Source organism: Cheilinus undulatus, linkage group 6, assembly GCF_018320785.1.
Source record: "Cheilinus undulatus linkage group 6, ASM1832078v1, whole genome shotgun sequence".
Classification (NCBI taxonomy): Eukaryota; Metazoa; Chordata; class Actinopteri; order Labriformes; family Labridae; genus Cheilinus; species Cheilinus undulatus.
The window spans coordinates 43,764,197-43,789,335 of NC_054870.1; the positions used below are offsets into that span (position 1 = coordinate 43,764,197).

Here is a 25,139-nt window from a genome sequence, read left to right on the forward strand (position 1 = left end):
TTAAACCCTATCATACTATTTATATGCTGCGGCTGTTATAATTGGATATCCCTTATTAAATCCACACACTCATACTGCTGTGAATTGAGACTTTAGGAGCTACTTTTCCTCCTAAAAACAATGAAAGAAGTCGGACATCCTCCATGTCAGAGCCTCGCGTCATAGCCTTCATCAACAAAGGATTATTTCAGCCCAACTATTTACATAAGCAATTTACTAACTGCCTGCTTCCCGGAGGTGCCTTTGAGCACAGACAAGATATTATCTGTCTCACAACGTCCCTTCCAAGTCCTCACTGACTTTACAAGAAGACAGAGCACCACTTTAGGAAGCATGACACAGTGTTTTAGAGCAGGCCATGATGGACTAGCTCACTGTAAAGCTGGATCAAATGACAACATGCATACTTGGGAGACAATATCAATTTGGCAGCAGTAAATAGGGGTTTGTTATGACATTATTAAGGAGGTAGGGATCTCTTCAACACAGTGTCTTCAGTCACATCTTCATGGGCGATGGTGTAAATCAGAGGGCTGGTCTGCTCTACACTAAATCAGGGAAGGCCAGCTTTTAGTATTGTTGCACCCATTACATGGAATCATTCTGAAACTAAAGCTACACTGTCTGGTATCACACTTTTTAAGTGGCTGAAATGCTTGAATAAAAGTACAGGTATTGCTTTTTTTTGTATATTATCAAAAATTTTAAAAAACTGAAAAAATCACATTGATATAATTATTCAGATCCTTTGCAACAACCTTTAAAGTTTAGCTCTGGTTCCTCCCATTTCTCTGGATCTTTGCTGAGATGTATTTACACCTTGATTGGAGTCCACCTGTGAAAAATTAAACTGATTGGACATGAATTGGAAAGGACTGTCACACTGTGAGAAACAAAATTCTCTGGGCTGATTAAACCAAAATTGAACTGTTTGGCCTCAGTTCTTAATGTTATGTCTGGTGGAAACGAGGCACCACTCATCCCTTGTTCAATACCATCCCAACAGTGAAACATGGTGGTGGCAGCATCATGCTGTGGGGGTTTTTCAGCAGCAGGGACTGGGAGACTGGGAGACCATAGCTGAATGGTGCAAAGTACAGAGATATTCTTACTGAAAACCTGTTCCACAACACTCAGGATTGAGAACTGGGCTGAAGGTTCACCTTCCAACATAACAATGACCCTAAGCACACAGCCAAGACAATACAGGAGTAGCTTTAGAGGACTTGCAAAGAAGAATGGCAGGAAATCCCTCAATCCAGGTGTGCAAATGTTGTTGAGTAAAGGGTCTGAATGCTAATGTCAGTGTGATATTATTATTTTTTTATTTCCATAAATTTGCAAAAAAAAAATCTGTTTTCACTTTGTCATGATGAGATACTGAGTGTAGATTAATTAGAAAAAAAGATATTTTTTCATTTGTAAAATCAGGTTGCAACATGACAAAGTTAAATAAAGTGAAGGGGGTCTGAATATTTTCTGAATGCACTTTCACTTTTCCTCTCACAGTGTTCTGTCCCAACCCATCTGATTCCATAGCTTTGTTTAGTGTTTTCTACTCTTTTGACATAATTAGCCATACATGTAGATGCTACAATGCTAAGATAACATTACCTACATTTCGACACGTGCCACTTAATATTCTGCGATCACATCAGGTGATCTACGTGTGGAGGCTTGTTTTTCATGACACATTTAACAGCTCCCATCCTAATCTAAGAGTGAAGGACAACACTTGGAGCTAGGGTTGCAACTCTCTGTCTTGCACAGGCTGATGATTAACATGATCATGTCACCACCAGAACAAAGTTTGCAATAGGTTGTTTGCAGTCATGCAATTTCAATGATGCACAAATGCCAGATGGGGGGCAAGAAGTGGGGGATAGCCATTAAGAATGAATGGGAAATAGGGCTGAATGATTTGCAAAAATAATCTAATTGCGATTTTTTTTCCAAAATATTGCGACTGTGATTATTTCTGGGTTAATTTTATTTATTTTTCCACTAATTCAAGCAATACATTCTTCCATAAATAAGACCACGTGTATTGAAAACAATAAAATTATTTCCCAAGCAATTAATCCATAGTAGCATGAATATGAATATGGGGGTGCAACAAGCTTTAAGCTATTAAGGAGGTGGCTGGGGTGGAGGAGGTGAGGCTTGCTACCAGCTGAATGCAGCTGGGGTATGACTTTCGTGAAGTAACGCTAGGCTTCATCAGTTTTAGATAGAATGAGCAAACTATTTTTGCTCGTACTGCAAAAGTGATGTCATTTGCTTTGTTCAAGGGCATTATCATTGTCACGTCACTCATTTTGATTAAGAAAAACACAAAAACTACAAAAAGGATTTCTGTAAACCATTAAAAAAGATTGAATGTTTGCATAATGTATATAAAATCTCTGCCACTACAAAAAATGATTTATTAAACTGGTATTTTGAAACATTTCAAGCGTCGCTTAGCCACATAAAAGTAAACAAGAGTCTAGGGGTGTCTTTTACTGTGCTAAGTGGCTAGCTGAGCCCCTTTAACTTATAAAATAAAGCTTATTTTGTCACAAATACGCTTTCAATTGAAACAGTGATATATCATCAATTTGCAGTGAGTCAAAGTGGAAGGGGAATCCTTTTAGATCGCATTTTTTAACATAAAATATCAATATTTTGTTCCACCCCTAAACTATACATTCACACTGTAGCAGAAGTAAATGTTATGTTAAGCTCATTTTAATCTCTTTAAGTCTCACTGTGTTTATAAAGTGAAATCTAAATCAAATAAAGTGCAGAATAGTCAGTAAACAGACATGCTTAACCTTAACCTTCCTGGCTCCTATATACTCTACACTGTGATATGATAATATGACCATATTTCCCCGGCCTGGAAACATTTATACAATATCTTTCTAATAGGATTATGTGGTCAGAACCTTGAGTCCACAGAGGATATATAGAATACCATTAAAATGACAAGTGTGGATGAGGCTTCAAAGTGCTGATGCGGCAGAAGACGGTCTTAACCCCCACTGCAGCCATCACATACTTGACCCCCTGCTCATGTCCATACGACCTCGACGCAGCTCTTGTGCCTTTTTCACGTGTGTCTGCAACCATTGATCCACTGCTGCTGATACAGGAGTTAATTAAAAGAGACACAAGCCAAAGCTAAGAGCAAAGCTTCTTTAAAAGTAGAAGATAATGGAAAACGTGCTTCCAAGCCAAAGGAAAAAGTCTAAAACCTCTCTGTATATATGGTATAGTTGCACCAGAATGTTCAACTTTGAGTAAAAATCAGAGATACTGATGCCTGTTGTATACTATTGCAATAAAAATCAAAGTTCAAAGGTACTTTTTCCTGCTTTACAGACCAAAAACTGCAGGTGACCTCCTGTATACTGTTTAAATTGTACTGATATGTTGACCATTTAGTCAGCATATCCTCCTCTGCTCTCTGTTCGCCTGTACAAGACATCAACGTAACTGTTGTGTCTTTATAAAACTGGCAAAAAAGACTTTAAAAACTTGCTCTTGTATCTGGGTTCAGTTACAAATATAAGCCCTGTAAAGCTTCATTAGTCTTTCATGTTATGTACCACTATAACAATAACTGAGATCTTGTTTTAAAACAGGCTATCAGGGTAATAAAGTTTTATCAATTTTGACAACCTCACATGAGGTTGATATGCAACCTGATATGCAGCTTACTTGCATCAGCAACCTAAGTGTAACAAACTGCAGACAGAATTATGTTTTGACGCCTCCATGCAGGTGAGCCAGGACCGGAGGTGTTATGCTTACTGGTTGCCCTTCCATTCATCCATCCATTTTTCCAGTTCTTCTCAAGCTTCAAGCTTTGCATCAAAACCCACCCTGACTTAAGGATATCCTGAATATATCAAGGGCAAAAACCATCTCAAGTAGGCCTGTGCTCAAAAAAAATCGATATGTCAATATTTGGTCACACGCTCCTTGCCGATACATGTATTGATACAAATTTTACCAAATCAATATGGCAATAAATGCTGTGACATGCTGTGATAATGGATTAATAATGGTTTCTTCAAACACCAGAAAGTCAGGAGCTGCATGAGAGTCATGCAAGGTGTGCAATAAAAAAGGTAAAACACTACAGCAACACCACAACAACAGCTAGGCTCACCAGGCTAGTCTGTGTCATCCTAAACAGTTTTGAATGACTCTGTAAAGTTGAAATTTTCCCCCAAATTTCTGAATTGAATCTGGAGATTACATGTAGCACTTTATGATTTATTTGTAAAGACTCACGTTCAGGTGCTGCTGTAGGTTATGAACAGTGGAGCTTGTTTGGTGGATGACACTCATGCCAAGTGCAAAAAATCTCTTCCAGGAGAAGTTTTTGGTTTAGCCTCTGTCCTTTTTTTAATAAAGAAATGTGACCCAGTTCTGACAAATCTGCTGCTATACTATAGCTACATGCGAGCCAAAGTGCTACACAGACGGCAGCTATTGCTTCAGCTTCCAGCACAACTAAACCGTACCAGTGGCTACCGCTCCACTCATGTAAAATGACGCTAATTGGTTGGTAGGTTCTCAGACCTGGCATGATTGTTTCAGATTGGATCTACCTGATGACAGACTGGCAAATCAATCTGCTTTGCAAGGTTAAAAATATCTTAAAGTGAGGCATGGATAGCATAGTGGTTTAAGGTGCACACAGGTGTCTACTTTCCCTGTGGCTACTATCTCAAATGTCTTTGCCTCACTCTCTCATCCTTGTTTCCAACTCTATTCAGTGTCCTCTCATCTAAATAGAGGCAAAAAGCCCAAAAATATACATCTGTAAAAAAAATATGTACATTGTATACTATAAAATAGCATGCAGCACATCCTACATAGAGTATTTCATGAATTCTAAAAAACACTCTATGTGAACAGGCAGGTTTATATAACTCTGACATGAACAGTAAACGGTTAATTTACTTGCACACGACTTCAGGTTCGCTAAATACAAGCTTGCATGGGTGATATTCATGTGTCTGCTCATCATTTCAGATAAACAATGGGACTGGGAGGCCATTGTTGGACAGAGGTGTGCATCTTTGTTTCCTCCCTGGTGTCTCCCCTGTGTGCGCTTGTTTCTAGCATGGCACTGCGACAATCTGGGTAATTACAGAGCAAACAGACCGGGCACTGGGCCGAAACACAGAGACCTGCTTTAGTGGGCCTCATTGACTCAACGAATGAGCTCGGAGCCTGATCAATCTCCCTTCTTGACTTCGGCCGGTGTGTAATGAGGCTGACACGAGGCAGCTTATTTTTGGTGAGAAGCGGCATGGTGTCGGTGAAGTGAGGTGACAAAACAGAAGTAGTGACATTTGGGAGGGTGGAGGATTTGGGTGCTGAAGCTCCTGGAGGGAATACAACAGTGGAGAAAGCAGAAGAGCCTGTTTCTCTGCAGGGTGCTGTGTAGTTAGTGGGTGGCAGACAGCTCTTCTCCTGTCGTGACCTTTCAGAATCAGCGATGTCCAAACAGCTGCCAGGCAACAACAACTATTTGTGAGTTCGGAAAACCTTTCTCAACCTCAGCAAGATTGTTATTTTGTTTATGATGGAGGGTGCAAACCCACAGCATCATTAAGGAGCAATTTAATGCAGCCAGCTGTTAGATCATAACAACCGCACAGTCTGTATTATTACCCTTAAATTTCTACCCTAACTGTTGTTTCATACATTTTCAGCTCCCGGATTAAGTTTTTCCTCATTTCTGTGTGTGTAGCTTTGTTCCACTTGTTTTGCTGCAGCAGAATTACATCTTCTAAACCTGCTTAACAACTTACATGTGCAACCTCTGTACGAACTTTGGTTATGTTAAAAATGTGTTACAATGAAAGATGCATGAACAAACATTGCTATTTCTGCTCTTTTCAGCCATCTCGATGCCTTTCTTGTTCTTATGACGTGTGTTGTTGGACACACAGAACGTTCCATCAAAGTCTGCAGCGTAGAGGAGCAGAAACTGCTGGAAGCTGCCATTCTGTCTCATTCATGCTCTGTGCTGCTTTATTTTTATACTGTGTGGTATGCAGTGAGACCACCAACACAAAACAGCAGCGTTATTTAAAAACTAAGAAATCTCACTGTGGTACAATGCTTTACCTCATAGATTTACATATACTAATTGATGTAAATTATCTTTATCATGATTACATTTTTTGACCATGTCTCTTAAGCATCCTTGCATCCTTTTCCCTTCTTGCAACCATACCATTGAAATTCTAGTGCACCTTTTGTGCTTGACCATGCACTTTTTTTAAAGGGATACTTCAACATTTTGGCAAATTCGCCCATTGCCATAATCCCCTATAGTCTTAGCAATAGGTTTGTTACCTTTAATTGTCGGTGCAAGCTATTTTTAGATCGGCTGGGCTGAGATGGGAGCTGCTCTGCCAGCACTATGGAGTCTTATGGTAATTCTGGCTTTCCCTCATCAAACTCATCAAATACACAATCCAACAACTCCAAAACGCTCTCGAGGACAAGTTGTGACCTGCACATTCACCACGCTATGAAATAATCATGGAACATTACGGGACAGAGATGTTTTAGAGGCAAATCCAAAGCCGGAACTACACTCCAGACAGAGCTGCTGGGCAGAGTGATTTCAAAACAGTATAAGTGATTTACTAAAGAAAGTAGTTCTGAGTATTTGCTTCATCTGAAGTAATGATACATAATTATACATTATTATTTCAAACAACTTAGCTTATGGTGTCAAAGCAGAAACTGAAAGAAAAGACAGAGAGTTCCTTAACCAATAAAGGAAAAATCTGTGTATTTGCATGGTTGTTTTTCCAATTAATAATTATCATCATCTACCCACTGTGTTAAATAAACTATTGATTATAATCCCCGCAGACAATTCAACACAATATTAAATAGCCCACAACCTAGACCAATTGACTATATCATTACAATGCAATCTGCACTGTGTAACAAACTGGGTGATCAATAATAAGCTGTTCTTGAATACAAAGAAAACAAAGTAACTCTGGTTCTTATCTAATCATGAGAGGTGAAAATAAAAAGTATCTAATTCAAAGTTTACTTTAAGTCCTGAGCATCTACTGAGGAGTTGTACAGTAAAATGGGATCTTTCTTTTGTGGCAAGAGCAACAATAGACTCATCAGGTAGTCACAACTCTATAATAAAGTAGAAATTATGGCAAAACTGACAGTGTTAATGAAACTCATACAGGGTTAAATCAAGTGCCTTTAATGCTTCTTTATTGGTCAGAACAACATAAAGTTAAACTACACTTTTAAAAGTGTTAAATATTGTAGAATATTACAGAGCTGCAGTAACTCTGTCGCAAGGTCGGTCTCCTCTGACAAGAAAATAAAAAGAAGTGGTGCAGATGGCCTGGTGGTTTAAGGTGTGCCCCATGTACACGAGAGGCCGGGGTTCAAATCCAGCCTGTGACCCTTTCCTGCATGTCTCCCCACTCTCTCATCCCTGTTTCCGATTCTATCCACTGTCCTCCTCTATCATTAAAGGTACTAAAAGTCCTGAAAATAAATGTTTGAAAAAAAAAGAATAATAATTTAAAAAAGAAGCAAGGTGAAGAAGAACACACACTATATGACGTTTAGGAAAGCTAAAGTCAGACTCTGAGACGTTGGATAACTTCATGGTGCGCATGTGTCACAGCAAAAACAACAATCCACAAGAAACATTTCAAAAAAGAAAAACAAGCAGGGATGGGGGGATATGATGGGGAACTCTGCCCACATATCCCCCCAGATTTGAAATTGCAGTGGGCGGAGCTCAGATCAAATGACAGAGTTGAACTGACGCTGGTCGATCAACACTGTCACCATTGAATTTCCCTTCAGGGATAAATAAAGTTCTTGTATCTATCCTGTCAAATAACTCCACCACTGAAGACTATTTCTCTCGGAATGGAGTTAAAATCAATTCAGAAACGTTTAACCCTGAATATATCAACACTACACAACACTATGTGCTACTGTGTAGTCAACAGAGGTGGAAAAGTACATGTATTCAAGTAAAAGTACAGTAACTGTTTAAAAAAATACTCAAGTAGAAGTAAAAGTACTTCTGTCAAAATGTACTCAAAAGAGTACAAGTACCTCAAAAAATACTCAGTTACAGTACTTTGAGTAAATGTAATTATTTACTTTCCATCCCTGCCCTACACATGATAGGATTTCTGATCTTAAATACTGACCATGTTTGATATGTTTTGTTTTTAACTGCCCACAAACAAATGCAAAACAAATCTGCTGTTTTTCCACTTGCCCACTGCAAAGTTCCAATAAATACAATAACTTTTACATTTGTTTGTGTTACGTCTGTGGGAGGGTGAAAATCTCCTGCTCTCAAAAATATAAGTTACCACGAATGTAATTTCAACATTCAAATGCTCTCTGTAATGAAGTCTCCTGCCACTTGTAGCCACTGTGGCATTTAGCACGTCATAGGAACAGCATCATAGGGCAGTGTTTTAAACTATAAAATGGAAATAAGGTTGTATGAATGCTGTTGAGGGTTATACTCAATTATAACTACTCAGTCAAAGTGATGAGTAACCACTTTAAGCATGATATAAAACTGCAAAGACGACGAAAGCTGGTGGAGCTAGCTGCTAACTTAAGCCACACTGCTCTACTCAATACAGCTGCCTCACATCATATACTTATTGACAGAATGAACCTGAGATAAATTTGACAGTTTTCTGGGCATTATACCCACTTTAGACTAGTCGGTCGAATGCAATTTAAATGCGTGTTTAGCTCAATGGGGAAATAGCGGCCTGGGAACATCCTTAATTGATATTTACAACCTTATGTTGGAGCAGCTCCAATCATCTTCCGAGCCGTTTGGAGTAGGGAAAGATCATTCTTAATACACCGCACACAACTGGAAGATCTGTGAAGAAAATCTTTAGAACCATCAGATAATGGAGCCTTTGCTGACTTTGGTCAGGAGGGGGAAACATGCTGTAAAATTGGCATGGGTATGTCAGAAAGTGGGCCAGGATTTGCTTTTAATTAACCATGATTAATCTCTGTTGTTAGCTGTGCCATCCACCACCCAAGCCTACCCAGTTTGTGTGGACTAGGTCCACTTGAAGTTCTCTGGGTTGGTGTAACAGGAAGCCATTCCCATGATTCCCTGCAACAATCACTGTCATCTTTTGTTATCATTTAGATTGACAGCTCCCTGGCAGGAAAACTTTACCTACTGTGCGCCCCATGTACAGAGGCTGTTGTCCTCCAATTCGGCAGCCTGAGTGCAAATCTGGCCTGTGACTCCTTTCCTGTATTTCATTCTCTCTCTTTTTTCCAGTTTCAGACTCAATCCACTGTCCTTTCTAAATAAAGACATAAAAGCCTGTAAATAATATAAAATAAAAAACTGTTCAATCTCGTGAGAATTTTAATAGGAGCTTAAATCTGCATGCTTGTCACTTCTGTAAAAGCACAAAACATTTAAAGCTGGCAGTATACTTAAACAGCTCTGTTGTGATGCCGTGACTAATGCATGACGATCATCCAGGGATAAAAAGAGCAAAGTTGGCCAAAGCTAAAAAAGAAACAAACAGCAGCCTACTTGGCTCCTGCTTCACTAAACCAACATGGAGTCACACGTATATAAACCCACTTCCAACAGCCACAGTGACCTTAACACAAGGATGGTGTCACACCCTTATACATCCTGTTTAACCATTATTGCAGAGGCCCTTGTTTCCCTGGTAACCTGACACTAATGTGTTACAGTGCACAGATAAACTATGATATGCATGAAGATGTCACTGCAGGAGAGGGGAGTCAGAGACAGAGTAGCCTGTTCTCTTAGATCGAGTCTAAAAAGGTGGAAAAGACTTGAAAATGCCAAACACCCGCCATTAAAGCAGCGCATCGATCCTGCAGGAACCAAGACACAAGCGATTAGACCACCAGAGCATGTGAAAATTTTCAGGGGTCAACCTTTAAAGTCTGTTTCTATTTGTTTAATTTCAAAAACTGTAGGAAATAATCATTTTCAGTTAAACCGTAAACCTAATGAAGCAGAATGATGCTCTTAGTATGCTCATAATGGATTACTTATTCCTCCAACGGAGTTTCTAAGTGACTTGTATACAAGCATGAATTATTCACAGAGCAATTATGTGAAAATCAGCTGTCAGAAACCCTTAATGCCCCACTATCATACCAGAGAGGGGCTGGGCAATATAGACCAAAAGATCACATTTCAAGATTTGAAAGTGCAGAATGGGAACACTTCAAAAATCTTTTCTAAACCAGCACAAAATAAGGAAATTTTTGTTTGGTAAAGTATTTCTTTGTTGTAACAATGCTTCTTGGCTATAAATCTTATGCTGTTGGGAAGCCTGTTTATTTCCATTTTAAATGGTGCCACATTTGTGAGGAACATGTTTTTGTCAGATGAGCAGCAGAGCTAAGTATTTAAATATGTATGTAAATAATCTCTGCCAATTCCAAACAGCTTACTCTGCTGTTGCTACTGATTTTTGAGCTCCTGGTACCCCCAGAGGCTGACTACCAGGTGCTCAATTAGCACCTGTTATGTTCAGCAAAGTGTTCAGGTTGGATCAAAGTGTAGAGAAGACGTGAAGAACACCATGCTGATTGCTGCACCGATAGAGTAACATCTTTTGGTGGAGGCAGTGTGATGGGGTCTGGCAGCATCTCCCTCACTGGAAAAAAAAAAAAAAGCTTGTCATCTGTCAAGGCAATCTCAGTGCAGCGAGATCTCAAGATGAGATTCTGCAACCAGTGGCAATCCTATAACGCCATAGTCCTGGACCGAACTCTGTCCTCCAAGATGTCAACACTCGCCCCCACAGAGCGGGGTTTATCAGAGACTACCTCCAGGATTTGGGAGTAGAGAGGATGGAATGGCCAACAAGCCCTCCTGATCTCAACCCCATTGAAGAACACAACCACATTGGCTGACTTGCGACAAATGCTGGTTGGGATGCCACCCCACAGCATTGTGTGACCAGGCTGGTGATCAGCATGAGGAGGAGGAGCCAGGCTGTTCTGGGTGAGTATGGTTATTCCACACGCTACTGAGGCCCCTATTTGTTGAATAAAAAAAAATGTTAAATTGCCATTTTCAGACTTCAATCATCAAATCCACCAAACACCAAACAAGAATCAACAGCAGAATAACTTCAGAGAAGATTCGGCACGTTTTTTATGGGTGCAACCCACATAATAAGCTCTGCTGCTCATCCCACAAATGCATGTTCCTCACAAATGTGGCACCATTTAAACAGGCTTTCCAACAGTATAAGATTTATTGCCAAGCACTGTTACAACAAAGAAATAATCGACCAAACACAAAACTACTTATTTTTTGGTGCAAAGTTTATAAAGAATCTGTTCTATGCGGAGTTCGCATGTTCTCCCTGTGCATTCAGGAGTTTTCCAGCTTCCACCCAACAACAAAGACATGCTCGACAGGTTAATTGGTGATTCTTAATTGAGTGTGGACATGCCTGGTTGAGTGTCTCTGTCAGCATTGTGACTGACAGTTGACCAGTCCAGGGTGTACCCTGCCTCTCCCCCGATGACAGTTGGGATAGGCTCCAGCCCCAGTGAAAAACTATAACATGGCATGCAGCACAGAAATCATTTAATCTCAATTATCTTGTTTTCATGATCATGGGAGGCCAAAATTACTCAAAATTAAAACTTGATTAATTTACCAGCCCTTCCCTACATCTCCTTTGAAAATACATCAGCATACCTTAATACTTGATCCATTAACCAGCCCCATATCTGAAAGATACGATATTGATGTTTTCTTCAAAGACAATGGCTCATTATTTTGTAGGGTAAAGATGACAGCAGCTCTGTTCTTCTCCTAGATTGAGCATCTTTACTTTCAACTAATTTAAAGCAGCCTAATGGTCCTCTGTGTTTGCACAGATGCAGTAATCCTCCCCTCAGTTGTGCCAGCAGTGAAAAGGAGAAAGCTGTAATGAGCTTCAGCCCTTCTCACCCAGATTCTCTTTGCTGAAAGAGGTGAGCCTGAGGCCGAGGGAATCCTCACATCACACAATCCCAGCATTTCTCTGAACAGCATCCCAGCCTTTATTCCATCAGTAAAACAGTCTTCATTCATACACAATGTTACCAATTCTAATTAGAAGCTGCCACGCTGTTCAACCACATCCGTCTCTTCTGCTGCATGCTGTCTAACAGCGATGACTCGCCTCTTTCTGCTCCGCCGTGATATGATTGTTTTCTGCTTTTCACTGCACAATTGTAATTTATGGATCTGTCAGAGATATCATATTGTTTTCCATTCAATAAAGCCAAGCAATGTAGATAAGTGGGGGCATGACAGGAATGCAGCGCAGAATGGGTTCAGAGAGAGCAGCACTATCATGGGAATGATAGGAGCTCTTACTTTTATTAGGATACACAGTATAGCCTTACTGAGCCTTCTTTCCCCAGTACATTTATATATCCGCATGCCTAGAGATTTTTAATGAGAGAACCATCCATTCATGTTGTGGTCTTCTGTCTCAGACACAGGGAGACATTTACGTGAATGTTTTAGGAAATATCGACGCACACGTTTGTTCCTGAAGCCGACATTCAACATTTTGAAAATGACACTCTTATTTATCAAAGGTTGAATTGTCTCTACCCACTCAGTGTCTCTGCACACAGCCAGCATCTGTCCTACTCAGCCACTTGTATTAATTCACCATGAACTCTTATAAACAATCAATACTTCTTGAAGAAGAGGCCAGCCTCTCCGCCCCACTCTCTAATTAGCCGCATATTAGGGAGTTTGATATTTAGCAGGGCACAGTTCAATCATGGGGAAACAAGGAGGGGTCACTTTGTGACAGGGAAGTGTGCATCTTATCCTTTTTTGTTCCATAAAAAGAGGTGAGCACCAACTACAAAAGAGGTGGACTTAATCTCTTGGCTTCACTGCAGCCAATGGAGGAGTGCCTTAAATCTGCATTCTATCTACTAGCCAGCAGGGGGCAACTGCAGGGGAAGGTGTGAAACCAGACAGGAAAATGGCGTAAATAAGTTTGTGGTCTCAGTCACTACTTTAAGTTGTAACAACACAATGATGTTAGTTTTGTACTACATAGACAAGAGCAATGTACTTTAATGCATCATCCCTGTGATTGACCATTGGATGTCTCTCTCAGAAGGCAGGTACCCAGTATCCAATATGGATGTGCATGATTTGTCTACTTTGGAACCCCAAGCTAATTTCTGCTGCTTTTGCTTTGCCTGTATTTTTTATGCTGAAATGCCTATAGAATCTCAGCTGTCAGAGTATGTGTGCTGAAAAGATGTCAGATGAATGTTAAAAAATTACAAGCCAGAAAGACCAAGTTAAAGGAGAAATTGGAATTTCATAGAACTTAATACAAATCACACCCAGATAGGGAGTAGGGAATGAGTGTGTGTATTCAGACACAGCCATAGTCATATTATTATAGATTTAACAATGTGGATTTGTAGTATGAAAGCTCTGAATAATCAATGCTCTTTGCACCTGGATTAAAAATGTTCTGGAAGGGAAATAAATGCCAGAATGCATCCTTAGATTGGCAAAAGGGTAAGCTTCCAATCCCAATTCACTCCACTGACATTTGTCAAATGGTTCCTGAGATATTGTTAACAGTGCATGAGCAACCACTTTGGATCCGCAGCGATCCCACAGGGTTCTGTTTTCTGAATGATTTCTAAACAAAGAATTCAAAAGAAATCATTAAATTATTTGTTAATGCACAGTCAAAAAGCAGTCAAATGTTGTGTCTAAGCTGTAACACAATGAGCTGCCAATAGATGGTGCTGTAGCTCCTGATAATGGACATACTCTCCTTGCTCTTTAACCAGACATAAATTAGCGTAGAAGATGGATGGCATCTCAGAGGAGTGGTACAGGTAAACTGGTATAAATGCATAAAAAAGTATAACCATATTCATCACAGGCATGTGGACACTTCCCTGCAAGAAGCGCTGATGACTCACAGAGCTAACAAGAAACACTCATTTATCTGCAGGGTAATGTGTTGCTAAGAGGTTCTCTAGACCAGAGGTTCTAAACTGGTGGGTTTGGACCCAAAAGTTGGTCTTATTGGGTCACGTGTCTATGAGATGCTTTCAAAAACGTTTTATTTGCTCTGTGTCTTTGTTCTGTCATGTTTTGAACTGTCTGAGGTCCAAACTGCCCTATTTGTCATTCCAGAAATCTAATTGGTTGAAAAATATCAGGAATTTGGGTCAAAATTTCTCATTAAGTAGATGGAGGCGAGTCCTGGGTAGAGCTGCACAACTAATCTAATTGCAACAATGTCAAGCTGTGCAAATTCATAATCACATAAAAGGCTGCAACTATTTTTGCATTAAGTAGGCCTTGAATGGTTTACAAAAATTCCTGCAGAAAGGCCTTTCAGTTTACAATAGTTACACTACTGCACTTTGTAGAAGTATCTTTTTTGGAAAAAAAAACAAACAAACTGTCATTTGTTGGAAAATATTCAGTTATTTAAAAGCAGTGCCATTAAAACTTCAGGCTCTGTATTTTTAGTGCCACTTAATATTTGAATGTTCTGAGTCGAGAACATTCACACTTCAAACCTATCATTATTCTCTGCATTTTCCTTGATATTCAATCATTCACCACATCATTACCAAACTGTGCAGCACTAGTCCTTGGGCTATAACAGCTGAAAAACACTGGTTTCGACAATGTGTTATCTTGGATTAACGATCTGTTTTTGGCAAGTGACTGCACTTAGTACATGTCCATACTATGCATCATCATGCACTGGAATTCTTGCCTGCTTCTTACGCAAACAGCAATCCATCCATCATTTCCATGACTCCCCTACTGTGGCGTAGTATTCTATGTGCAATAAAGCCACTGGCAATAAGAATGAATTGGAGTGAATTTAATAAAGCCATCCTGTTGTTTACCATCAGAATACTGCAGATCACGTCAGTTGAAGGGGTCTTTGGTGTGTGCCAGTATGCACTGCTTCTACACAGCCAAACCAATCAAGAAGACGCCATCCCGGACCACTCTGGTCTGAGCTATGAGATATCAAACTGTCTTCACAAAGCATTAGGGATTACCATTTGGTATCCAAATGCTCAAAATGACTAGAAAAAATACCGATGCATGGTAGTCCTTTATTTCAGTGTGCCCTAATTACCTAGTAATTTTATAGCAGTATTAATTATCAAGTTATTTCTTAAGAATAATGTGCTGATTACCAAGTAAAAAGTTGGCATTTCACAAAGTCATACATTGGTAATATTAAGGAAGCATTTACCTAGTCATCAAGTAATTCCTCTTAATATTGTGGCAATTCTCAGGCAATAAGGTGGTATTTTCCCCTAACCCCCTAATTCTAACACCTAACCTCATAATATTGTGGCAGTTCTCTGGTAATGAGGTGGTATTTTACCAAGTAATTTCTAAGCAATAACATGATAATTTCCAGGGGTAATTTCTGTATTTTGGCCCACTAAATAAAAATGAGTCCATCCTGAATAATTTTCAAGTGATTTTAGTGTTAGGGTTAGGGGGTTAGGGTACGGGTAGGGTTACAGTTAGGGTTAGGCATTGGGGTTAGGGTAAATTACCACCTAATTACCAGGTAATTGCCATAATATTACAAGGATTTACTTGATAACAAATCCATTATTACAAGATAAAGATGTCCTTAATATTACCATATTTCAAGTCATTACTAGGTAAAATGCCAACGGATTAGCCTTTTCTAAGAGCAGTGAACCAACATTGGCACAGTATACCAAACTCTTCTGTCTTTCAACACATGCCAGTATGCACTGCTTCTATTTGTAATATCATAGCAATTCTCTGGTAATTATGTGGTATTTTAGCCTAACCCTAAGCCTTGTAATGTTGTGTCAATTTTCTGTTGATGAGGTGGTATTTTACCAAGTTTTTTAGCAATAAGATGTTATTTTTCTATATGGCTTGCTTGATAATTCTCAGGTAATTTCTTTATTTTGGCCCTCTAAATTTAAGTGAGGTCTTCCAGAATAATTTTCAAGTAAGTTTTAGTGTTTCAAGGGTTGGGGTAGGCATAGGATTAGGGGTTAAGGGTTAGGCTTAGGGTAAAATACAACCTAATTAACAGAGAATTGCCACAATATTACAAGGATTTTTTTCCTTTATCTTGTTTTCCATGAAAACACTCGTGAAATTAGTCTAAAAAGCAAATACAGCAAATGAACTGGACATGCTAGAAATCACGATTTAAATGAAAAATGTTCTTTAAACTTTGCCTTCATAGAAAAAACACCTTTTTTTTAGTAGTCACAGCTGTGCAGACCTTAGGAATTCTAGTTTTCAATTTTTCAAGGTAATCTGATGAGATTTCACCCCAAGCTGCCCCCACAACAGCTCAATAGGGTTCAGATCCGAAGACTGTGCCGGCCACTTCATCACAGTCTGAATCCTGGCTGACTGCTTATTCTTTGAATATTTCATAGACATTTTGGAGGTGTGTTCTGGGTCATTATCCTGTTGTAGGATGAAATTGGCACCAAACAAGTGCTGTCCAGAGGGTACGGCATGGCATTGCAAAATCTTGTGATAGTTTTCCTTCCCTAGGTCCCTTCCACTCTTTGCAAATCTCCTATTCTACCTCCATCAAAGCACCCTAGACCATCACTCTGCCTCCACCTTGCTTAACTGATCGTTTTAAGCACTGTTCTTGCATCTTTTCTTTTGTTCTGCATCTCATAAATGTTCTACTGTTTGATCCAAAGACCTCAAACTTGGACTCATCCATGCACAACACCTTCTTCTGGTCTTCCAGTGTCCAATCTTTCTGCTCCCTTAATAATAAAATGGTTTTTAGCTGTGCAACATGATTAACTTGGATTAGCAGCCATACTAGGAGACTGATGCAGAGGACTGACAGTTGATGATAACTGTTTGTAAAATGTGTTTTTTTGGAAAACAAAGAAATTTGCCAGTGATCAAAAACTTCAGAGTGGTAGTGTACATATATTAGCTGTAAATATCAGCTGTATATACCAATTAGTTTGTGGAGGTTTTGGCAGGACCAACTAACTTTTGTCAGCTCTTTATTTATCCACATTTCTTTCACTTTTAAAAACTGATTTTTAGGTCCTAACTACATTTATACATCAGTATTGATTTCAGTATCGGCTAAAATGCGTTTTGAATAACTGACATGTTGGATCGGCAAAAATCAAATATTGTGCATCCCTGAAACCAGATTATAAAAGCAGATAAATCTGTGTCATTGCATTCTAAAAAAATAAGATCTAAGTGCGTCACGTTTTTTTGCAAATGAGAAATTTAATGTACTGTATCAAAGGTAATTAAAAAGGTTAGATTTTGTTTTTGGGTGTTTAGCAGTGCATATAACCACTAACATGGTCAATTTGGAATGTTTCCTTGGTGTTTTCTTACTTTTAACCAGAGAGATGGTCCAAATTATAGCCTCCACTTTATTCACAGAGGGGTTAATAACCTAGAGCATCCCTCTTATTTAACCTGTCTCTATCTTTGGTCACTTTTACCTAAAAAAAAAAAAAAAAACTTGCAACACCAAAAAGGGCAAAATGTTGCCTTCAAAAGACCATAAAAGCCCTAAAGAGGTGATAAAATCTCAATTTAAGTAGTCTTGGGTTGGTGTTAATTTTTGGTTAGCCTGCAGTGACACACCTCTATCAAGGATACACCAGAATTCTCAGGTTTCCACTCACATCAAGTCCATTTAAAATCAAGGGTGTCCTATTTCTTATGCTCCCTAGCCTGCAGATATAACCGACTCTTAAAACAGTTCATCTATTGTACTTTGGGGTTCCTGTTTGATTTTTAAGTTCCCAAGGTTTTATGTAAATCAAGATGTTAGAAAATGAATAAAACATGTTTTCAAGTTCAAAGAGGCTCACAGCTACACAAATAGCCGACTTACTGGACTCAAACAGCGGGATTAAATATGCTAAAGATGACCGAAGAAAGCACAACAGACTGGCTATTGACAGAAAATGTCATAATCTGAAGCATGGGTGGGTATGATTACACAGCTGTTGCCATGCTGGTTTAGGCGTGGAGGAGTCAAACCCACTGACCCGCACACAACGACATTAAAAAAAAAACACCTGAATCTGAAACGTAGCCACAGAACTGCCAGACATTCTCTGACAGATTTGGGCATGCCTGAGCCTTATACAAGCTAAATCTGCTCAGGGTAATTCACACTGCTCATTTGGACCCATGCATTGCCACAGATTAGTTCTGCTGTCACAATAATGTGCCCATTCCCATATCTAATAGCACAAGAGGCCTGGCTGCCAATGACCTTCAGGTTGGAGCAGCAGTCTCACCTGCCCTCTTGGCAGGGGACGCCACCAAGAGATGAGAGGGGGTAACCAAGCGTCCCTTCCATCCATCATCACATTACACACATTGGCCTGCTTTAATGTGCTTTTCAGACTTGACTGGAGGCACGCTGGGCCACACAGAAACATGGGAAGCAGCTAATTAGTCTTTGCCAACAGCGGAGGTTCACCAGTCATTTACCACCTCAAGGGTGAAAACCCTCCACAGTACTAATGAGGACTTTGTCCATCACAACAGACTCATCCATTACAGCCAAAGCATCACCGTAATGAAGAACAGCTTATGAAGCATGTGGCCTTGTGTTCTATAAGAGCTCCATATTAGCTGCACTGTATAGGGAGACAGATGGGAGAGGTGGGACGCTTCAATAGGGGTCTAATACAGAACCTTTCCACCTTCCAGGACAGTTCTTTTAACCGCAGTGCAAACAGCTGGTGAGCGCGAGAAAGGTAACGGAGCTGAGCAGGTGCTATAATGTGATGGACTCAGACAGCACGGGGGAAATTAGCAGAAGAAAGCACAGGGGAAAGAGGACAGGCTCCAGCATATGTCTGGAGATGGAGCAGAGCCTGGGAGGGAGAAGCTGAGGGAGGTTTTCTCTACGTGCACACACATTAGCTGCAGAGACCTTGTTTTGAAAAAATCATGCATTCATAGGGTGACAAACTAAACAGATGTTCATTTAGGATGTGTAAAAATACCTGCAGATCAGTAGAAGCTGCTTTGCATGTTGTTGTAACAGGAGACGGCTATTGGAGCGATTAACCCTCTGAGCCCTGAATAAAAAAACAAGTCGGCCTGTGCATACATTGACATGAGTCAAGTTTTTATGCAAGCATTTCTCTGGAGTACTTTCAAGTGTATTATATTATTTGTGTCTGTGCCACCTAAGATAAAGGTTATGTACAATGATAAACTCTAACAGTTAAAAAAATAACAAAGCTGAGTCACCGAGAATAAACTTTCTTTACAAGAAGACTGGATCAGTGATTTTAAAATGATAGCTTATAAAACAATGAAGATTCAAGCAAATTTTAGCTTAATTTAAAACTATATTAGGTCCATTATTTTTGCCTATTTCTGGTTTTAATACCGCACTAATACCAGATACTGCTGTACATATGAAAGCTAACTGCTAACTGCTATTAAAGAACAGAAGAAGTAAGCAGCAGTGTAAGGTGACACAGCAGAGGTGCTAATGAAACAAAACTGCTTCTCAAAAAAATTCTCTATTCTACTTAATATTCTAGGTAATTGATCGGTGAAAAGATGCATTATCAAGGGCAATAGTTCCCAGGCACGTCGATGGAGGAAGTGAAAGATCTCAGGGGGATATGAGGCGCTGTTTGCTCTAGCGCTGTCATAATTAGATTTGCTCAGATTAAAAAAAAGTACAAGATAGTTTATACAATGGCCTTTTGGTAAGAAAAGATTTTATTTGGGATCTTATTTAGGAAATGTTTTGTTTGATTGCAGTGCATTATGTTTTTCTGTGTGGGTCCTGGGGAGGGAGTGATCCTGAGCGCTCACCATATGCTGACGTCACCACTGTCTCCGTGGCTGAGTGTGAGTTCACAGGTTGACAGAGGGGTGGGTCAAAGAGTGTCAGTCACTCTACAACAGAAGCGCTCTAAGTGATTGTAGCGGTCTTTTGCTTGTGAAAAAGGAAAATAAGAAACAATCATGGATTGGATTATGGAGAACAGTTATGGATGTGTCAAGAGGAGGACAATATGGACTGGTTCTCCTTCAGATAGAACTTAAGGTATGCATGTAATAACATAAATAAAAAAAATGAAATTTACATATTCGTTTTAGGGAACAAAAGGGGATAAAAGTGGTGTGGTGTGTGGAGTGTCATCTGAGGCGGCCTTTATTAAGCACACAAACACTTATGGGGCTGCACAGTGGTGTCTTGGTCTTGGGCAAAGTTTCCACGGCAACATTCTGCTTCGGTTTCCTCTTTGTTTTCGAATAGTTCCTTGTGCAGACAGCAATGTTTTGAAAATTTTCTGTGCACATAAGACCAAAGGAAATGCCAAAAACACTGTAGTGTGCATGCCAGACCAGTAGATGGCGGTGTGATTTTGCAATCAACCAAAACACACGCATGCAATTGCAACTGTAGTGCGTATGTGCGTTTTCAGAAAGTTGCGTTTTGCCTATCAACTCTGGAGCTCGTTTCAGAATCTCAGTTTTCAAGCACCCAAAACGCCGTTCTCATGTTGATGGACAGCCAAAACCCAATATTAGTTTTGTGATTTCACCTAAAAAACGTTGTGTAATCAGGGCCTAAGTCTTTAGATTATAATGACTTTTAGTTCAAGTCCCATTTTAGCCATTTTAACCTTAGTCTAATTTTAGTCAACATAACTAAAAAATACCTTTCAGTCCAGTTTTAATCAATGAAATAGGGCTTTATGGCTTAGGCTTCACCTTTAGTCGAACTTTTAATCCCCTTGCCTGAATCTGGTGCTGTATCATACTTGAGTGTTCTATTTAACCTACAAAACCTGAGATCCCTGCTTTCAACAGCAGAGGCACAAGAGTAACAGATGTGTTATGCTTCGAAGGATTTACCCACAGTGGTAAAATAATGGATTTTGGATGTTCAACAAAAACTAAAATACTTTTCAGTCTTGTTTTAGTCTCCTTGACAAGAACTACACTTACTTTTCCTCAGCATGTTTGCCATTAAAGATCTGTTTTTAGCTAGTCTAGTCTTTCTCATAGAAAAAAGGTAGTTGAGTAACATTGTCAGTCATAGTTTTACAGTTTTTTAAGTGTTTTCTGTGTGATATTTCTTTGAAACATGGAAATATGAAACACACAGCTATTTTTAGAAATGTTACAGAAGCATTCTGAAAATGAGGTTGTAGGCTCCTTCAGTGCTGAAAAAGTTGGCCCTTACGCCCCAAATACTTGACCTCAGAAGTCAACTGTGAAGACAGATGGGCAGCGAAAAGCCAGCACTTCACACTGTTGTTTTGTTTTGCCAGTCCTACGACGCCTTCAGAGGGTTGAACAGTGATCTCCAGTGTCTAAGAGCCACCCCCATCCATGCTAGCTTTAACCAGCCACCATGCCAACACTAAGACATCCTTTAATTTGTCGTACTTACTGCTAACTTTAACAGACACAGACTCTGTACATGCACACTCCAAAAGAAGAAAAGTGGAAAGACGGATGTTTTGATATTTCTTTTTACTTTTTAATTCCTTTTTAGACAAATTTGGTCATTTTGTGACCTTGGTTACGAGTCCTAGGAGAGAGCTTAGCAAGAGGACGACGAAGAAGTAACAGGGTGAGGTGGCCTGGTCAGAGCTATCACTCACCCCAGGCTGGGCTGTGCAAATATGTTCAGCTACTGGAACCTTGTCTGGAGTTTGGGTGCATATTAGACAATGAGAAAAAACTGTGCCTACAATTTTTGTGCAGCCATCACATTTAGAACCATAGTCAAACCAGGAGTGTCAGAAGATCTAAGTAACTAACAAAAAAAGAAAGCTGTCAGATATAGCTATAACTGAATGAGCGTTTAAAGGCTGTAATAATGTTATTTCTTTGGTCCTTATCACCAAATATTTGTCCTCCTCATTTGAACAAAAGTAAACTCCAAACTGATGAAACCATTCTCCAGCTTTAGCTCAGCTCTCTCACAGATCTGTCAATCTGACTGCGATGAATAAAGCAACAGGGACGATGGAGTTTCTGCAGAGAAATGTCAAAAAAAGAAGGGTGAAGCTGAACAAATGCACCAATCTGAGTTTCAGTGGCAAGTGTCTGCCAGGTGAGCCATGCAGCTCCAGGACCAGAGCAGACATTGGACATCACTCTACCTCCCGCTCGCCAGGGTGATCTCCACCTGAGCTGACAGGAGCTCTGTCAGGAACACGGCCACTAAAGCCATCAGCATTTTATCACTGTGAAAATATGACAACACACACATGTCATTTTGTTTGATGGCGAGACAATCCATTTCATTTTCACCCGAGAAAAGGTACTGCAACGGGTTTGTCACATGTGAAAACTAGATATTAGGTGTAATTTCACACCAGTGACTGGGACCCTGGAAGGACCTCAGTGCATAATATCTGCATGATCCAAATAAATAAAGCTCCAGCTCCTTTATTAAAGTCCCTTTAGGGTACAGTAGTTTCAGAAAACAGGAATTTTAGAGATGAGGCTTAAAGCACTGAACATCAAGAGTGCTAACCAATTCTATGTTGCAGTGGAAATTTTTAAATCATGGTAGTCTGTGCCTTTTTTCTTAATTAGGCTTTGGCCAAGTGACAATCTCCAGAGTTAAAAATGAAGCCAAAGCGGAGGTGCAAAATTTGCAGATTATTAAATGTCCAAATGAGGATGGATCCAAAAGCCAAGGACATTAAACTCCATGTTTAAATGTCACAAGCAGAAACATGTTTACAGCCGGGTTTAACAAGCAGTCCTGCTTTTTATATGCTCATTTATTCTTATGAATACAGTTTGTGGAAGATTAAATATCTTTAATTATTATAAGACTAAGATTTTTGCATTTTGGTATGATCATGGTACTGCTGTTTGACAGTCAGGCAACAGCACTGTAGGAGTTTATCAATAGTTTTATCACTAGAACTTTACTCAAGGCTGTTCTTCCATCATGTCTAACTTTTTGTTGATAAAATTTTAAAGTCAATGTCAGTCAGTCAAAATCTACAACAGCATCTTAGAGAAGCTGAGGTCTTCCAGGACCCACACGAGCAAAAGATGATTCACGGATGTCAAAAATAAACATGACATTTTTTTGTTCAAATCTAAACAAAATAGACCTAGTACATCTAATTTTGACCTCCTCAAAGAAGACAGAGCCTTGTGCCCCCAAAATCTCTGCCACCCCCAAGGAGTTCTCAGACTCTATGTGGGCACCAATGCTATAAGAAAGCATCAATTTCCCTCATTTTAATCAACACCCAAAGACAAATGATTTAACATTGTAAGCAGATGGATTGGCCAGATTCTATGTCTGTTATCAGGCAAATCATCTTGCAAAAATCCAATATGAAATGATTGTGCCTGGTCTGAGAACAGACGGACCAATCAGTATCATTTGAGGAGACATGGCGGTAGCTACGGGGGGGGTTTAGTTGTACTGGAAGCTGTTAGCAATAGCTGATGCCGTTGTAGCAATTTGCTTGGATGTAGCTATAGCATAGCATCAGTTTTATCAGAACTGGACCACAACCAACAAGATCCACTGTTCATAAACTACGACAGCTACTGCCTGCAGAGCTCACATGACTTTCCAGAGCTGCACACGAGCACTACTTCATTTTGTCTTGTCCTTCAAAGTGGCCTGTAAAAAAAGACAGAACTTTCCTCCAGATAATTTTTTGAAATGTCCTGCCCTTCCCAAAAGCTTTGACAAAAATGTGAATTATAGCCTATGCAATGAATATATGAAATATTCAAACAACCTTTGTGATTTATGAAAAGGTCTGTACAACTTTGCAATAACTGCCCTAAAAAAACTTCAGAATAGAAGAAGTGATTGAAAAGTAGTTTTATTTTCCGAAGGAACTGATCATGCTTTTACTTTGAAATGTATCCTGAAAGTGCTCCTTGCCAGGGATTGACAGTCAGGATACATACTGTGAATGTGCTTCTGAAAACACTGGTCTTCAGCTCTCTTAACCTCCCGAACCCACCCATTTAACTGCATCAGATTGAGCTAGGCTCACGTTTTCATTCATGATGTGTAAATTGAAATATTCAATTCACTGTTAACCAAAAAAGATGAACTTTAAGAGTGTTCAAGGAAGGGAGGGTCTGCATGCTCCATTTACTACACATTGCAAAATGATTTTCCTGGACTGGTCCTGATGATGCTCCACACTCACAGTGCATTGAAGTGCAAACTCAAGACAGCATGACGATGTCCGAACTGTGGAAGAGACTCAGAATAGGTGAGTGAGCCACAGCAGGTTTATAACAGGTAAATAAAGGGTGTAATATACATCAGTGACTGCTAAAACATTGCCATTTTAGTATTAACAACTACATGATCTCTATTGTACTCACACTAAAAGATTCCTCTCCAATAAATTGCAAAATGAGGCAATCTGACCAATGAAATGTTCACAGATCATATCACTGGTGCACTGAACAAACACGTGGCAGATTGTTTTCATTCACAACAACACGGCTGTGGGCTTTCCCTAAGTTGTCCCCCTGTTATCTAAAGAAAAGATAGTAAAAGAAAATATCCCCAGACTATTCTTTTTAATCTGGAAGTGTTTTTTACCAGTGCTGCAGACATCCTCAAACTGCTCTTCTACTCTAATGTGGAGTTTCCAGGAATAAAAGCTTTAATATCCTGCGCTCTTTGATGATCCAGTGATTAACCGCAGCTCCACCATACCTTTCACCCTGATCCTCAGCCCACACACAAACAAATGAGAGCAAACAGTTTCACAAAGGGACAGCCTGCTTTACCAACACAACAAAGGAGATAATGCTGCAGCAACATGGCCTCATTCTGGAAAACTGCGCCTGATACAAACTACATAAACAGGAGGGGCCACAAATCATGTGGCAATGCAAGACTTCAGTCTGTGCCTTCAGAGGGGAACATCCATCCAGGCAGAGGCACTTTTTCTGTATCAGACGTCGCTCTAACTAAGATAGGTCACTACTGGAGCGGAGTGAGCTAACGTGACTGTCTGGCCGTACA

General features: G+C 39.7%; 1 protein-coding gene across 2 annotated transcripts in view; it reads right to left on the minus strand.

Moving 5' to 3' along the window:
* mcu (mitochondrial calcium uniporter) overlaps positions 1–25,139 on the minus strand; it is a 154,755-nt gene that overhangs the window by 117,100 nt on the left and 12,516 nt on the right. The gene's annotated exons all lie outside the window — the stretch shown is intronic.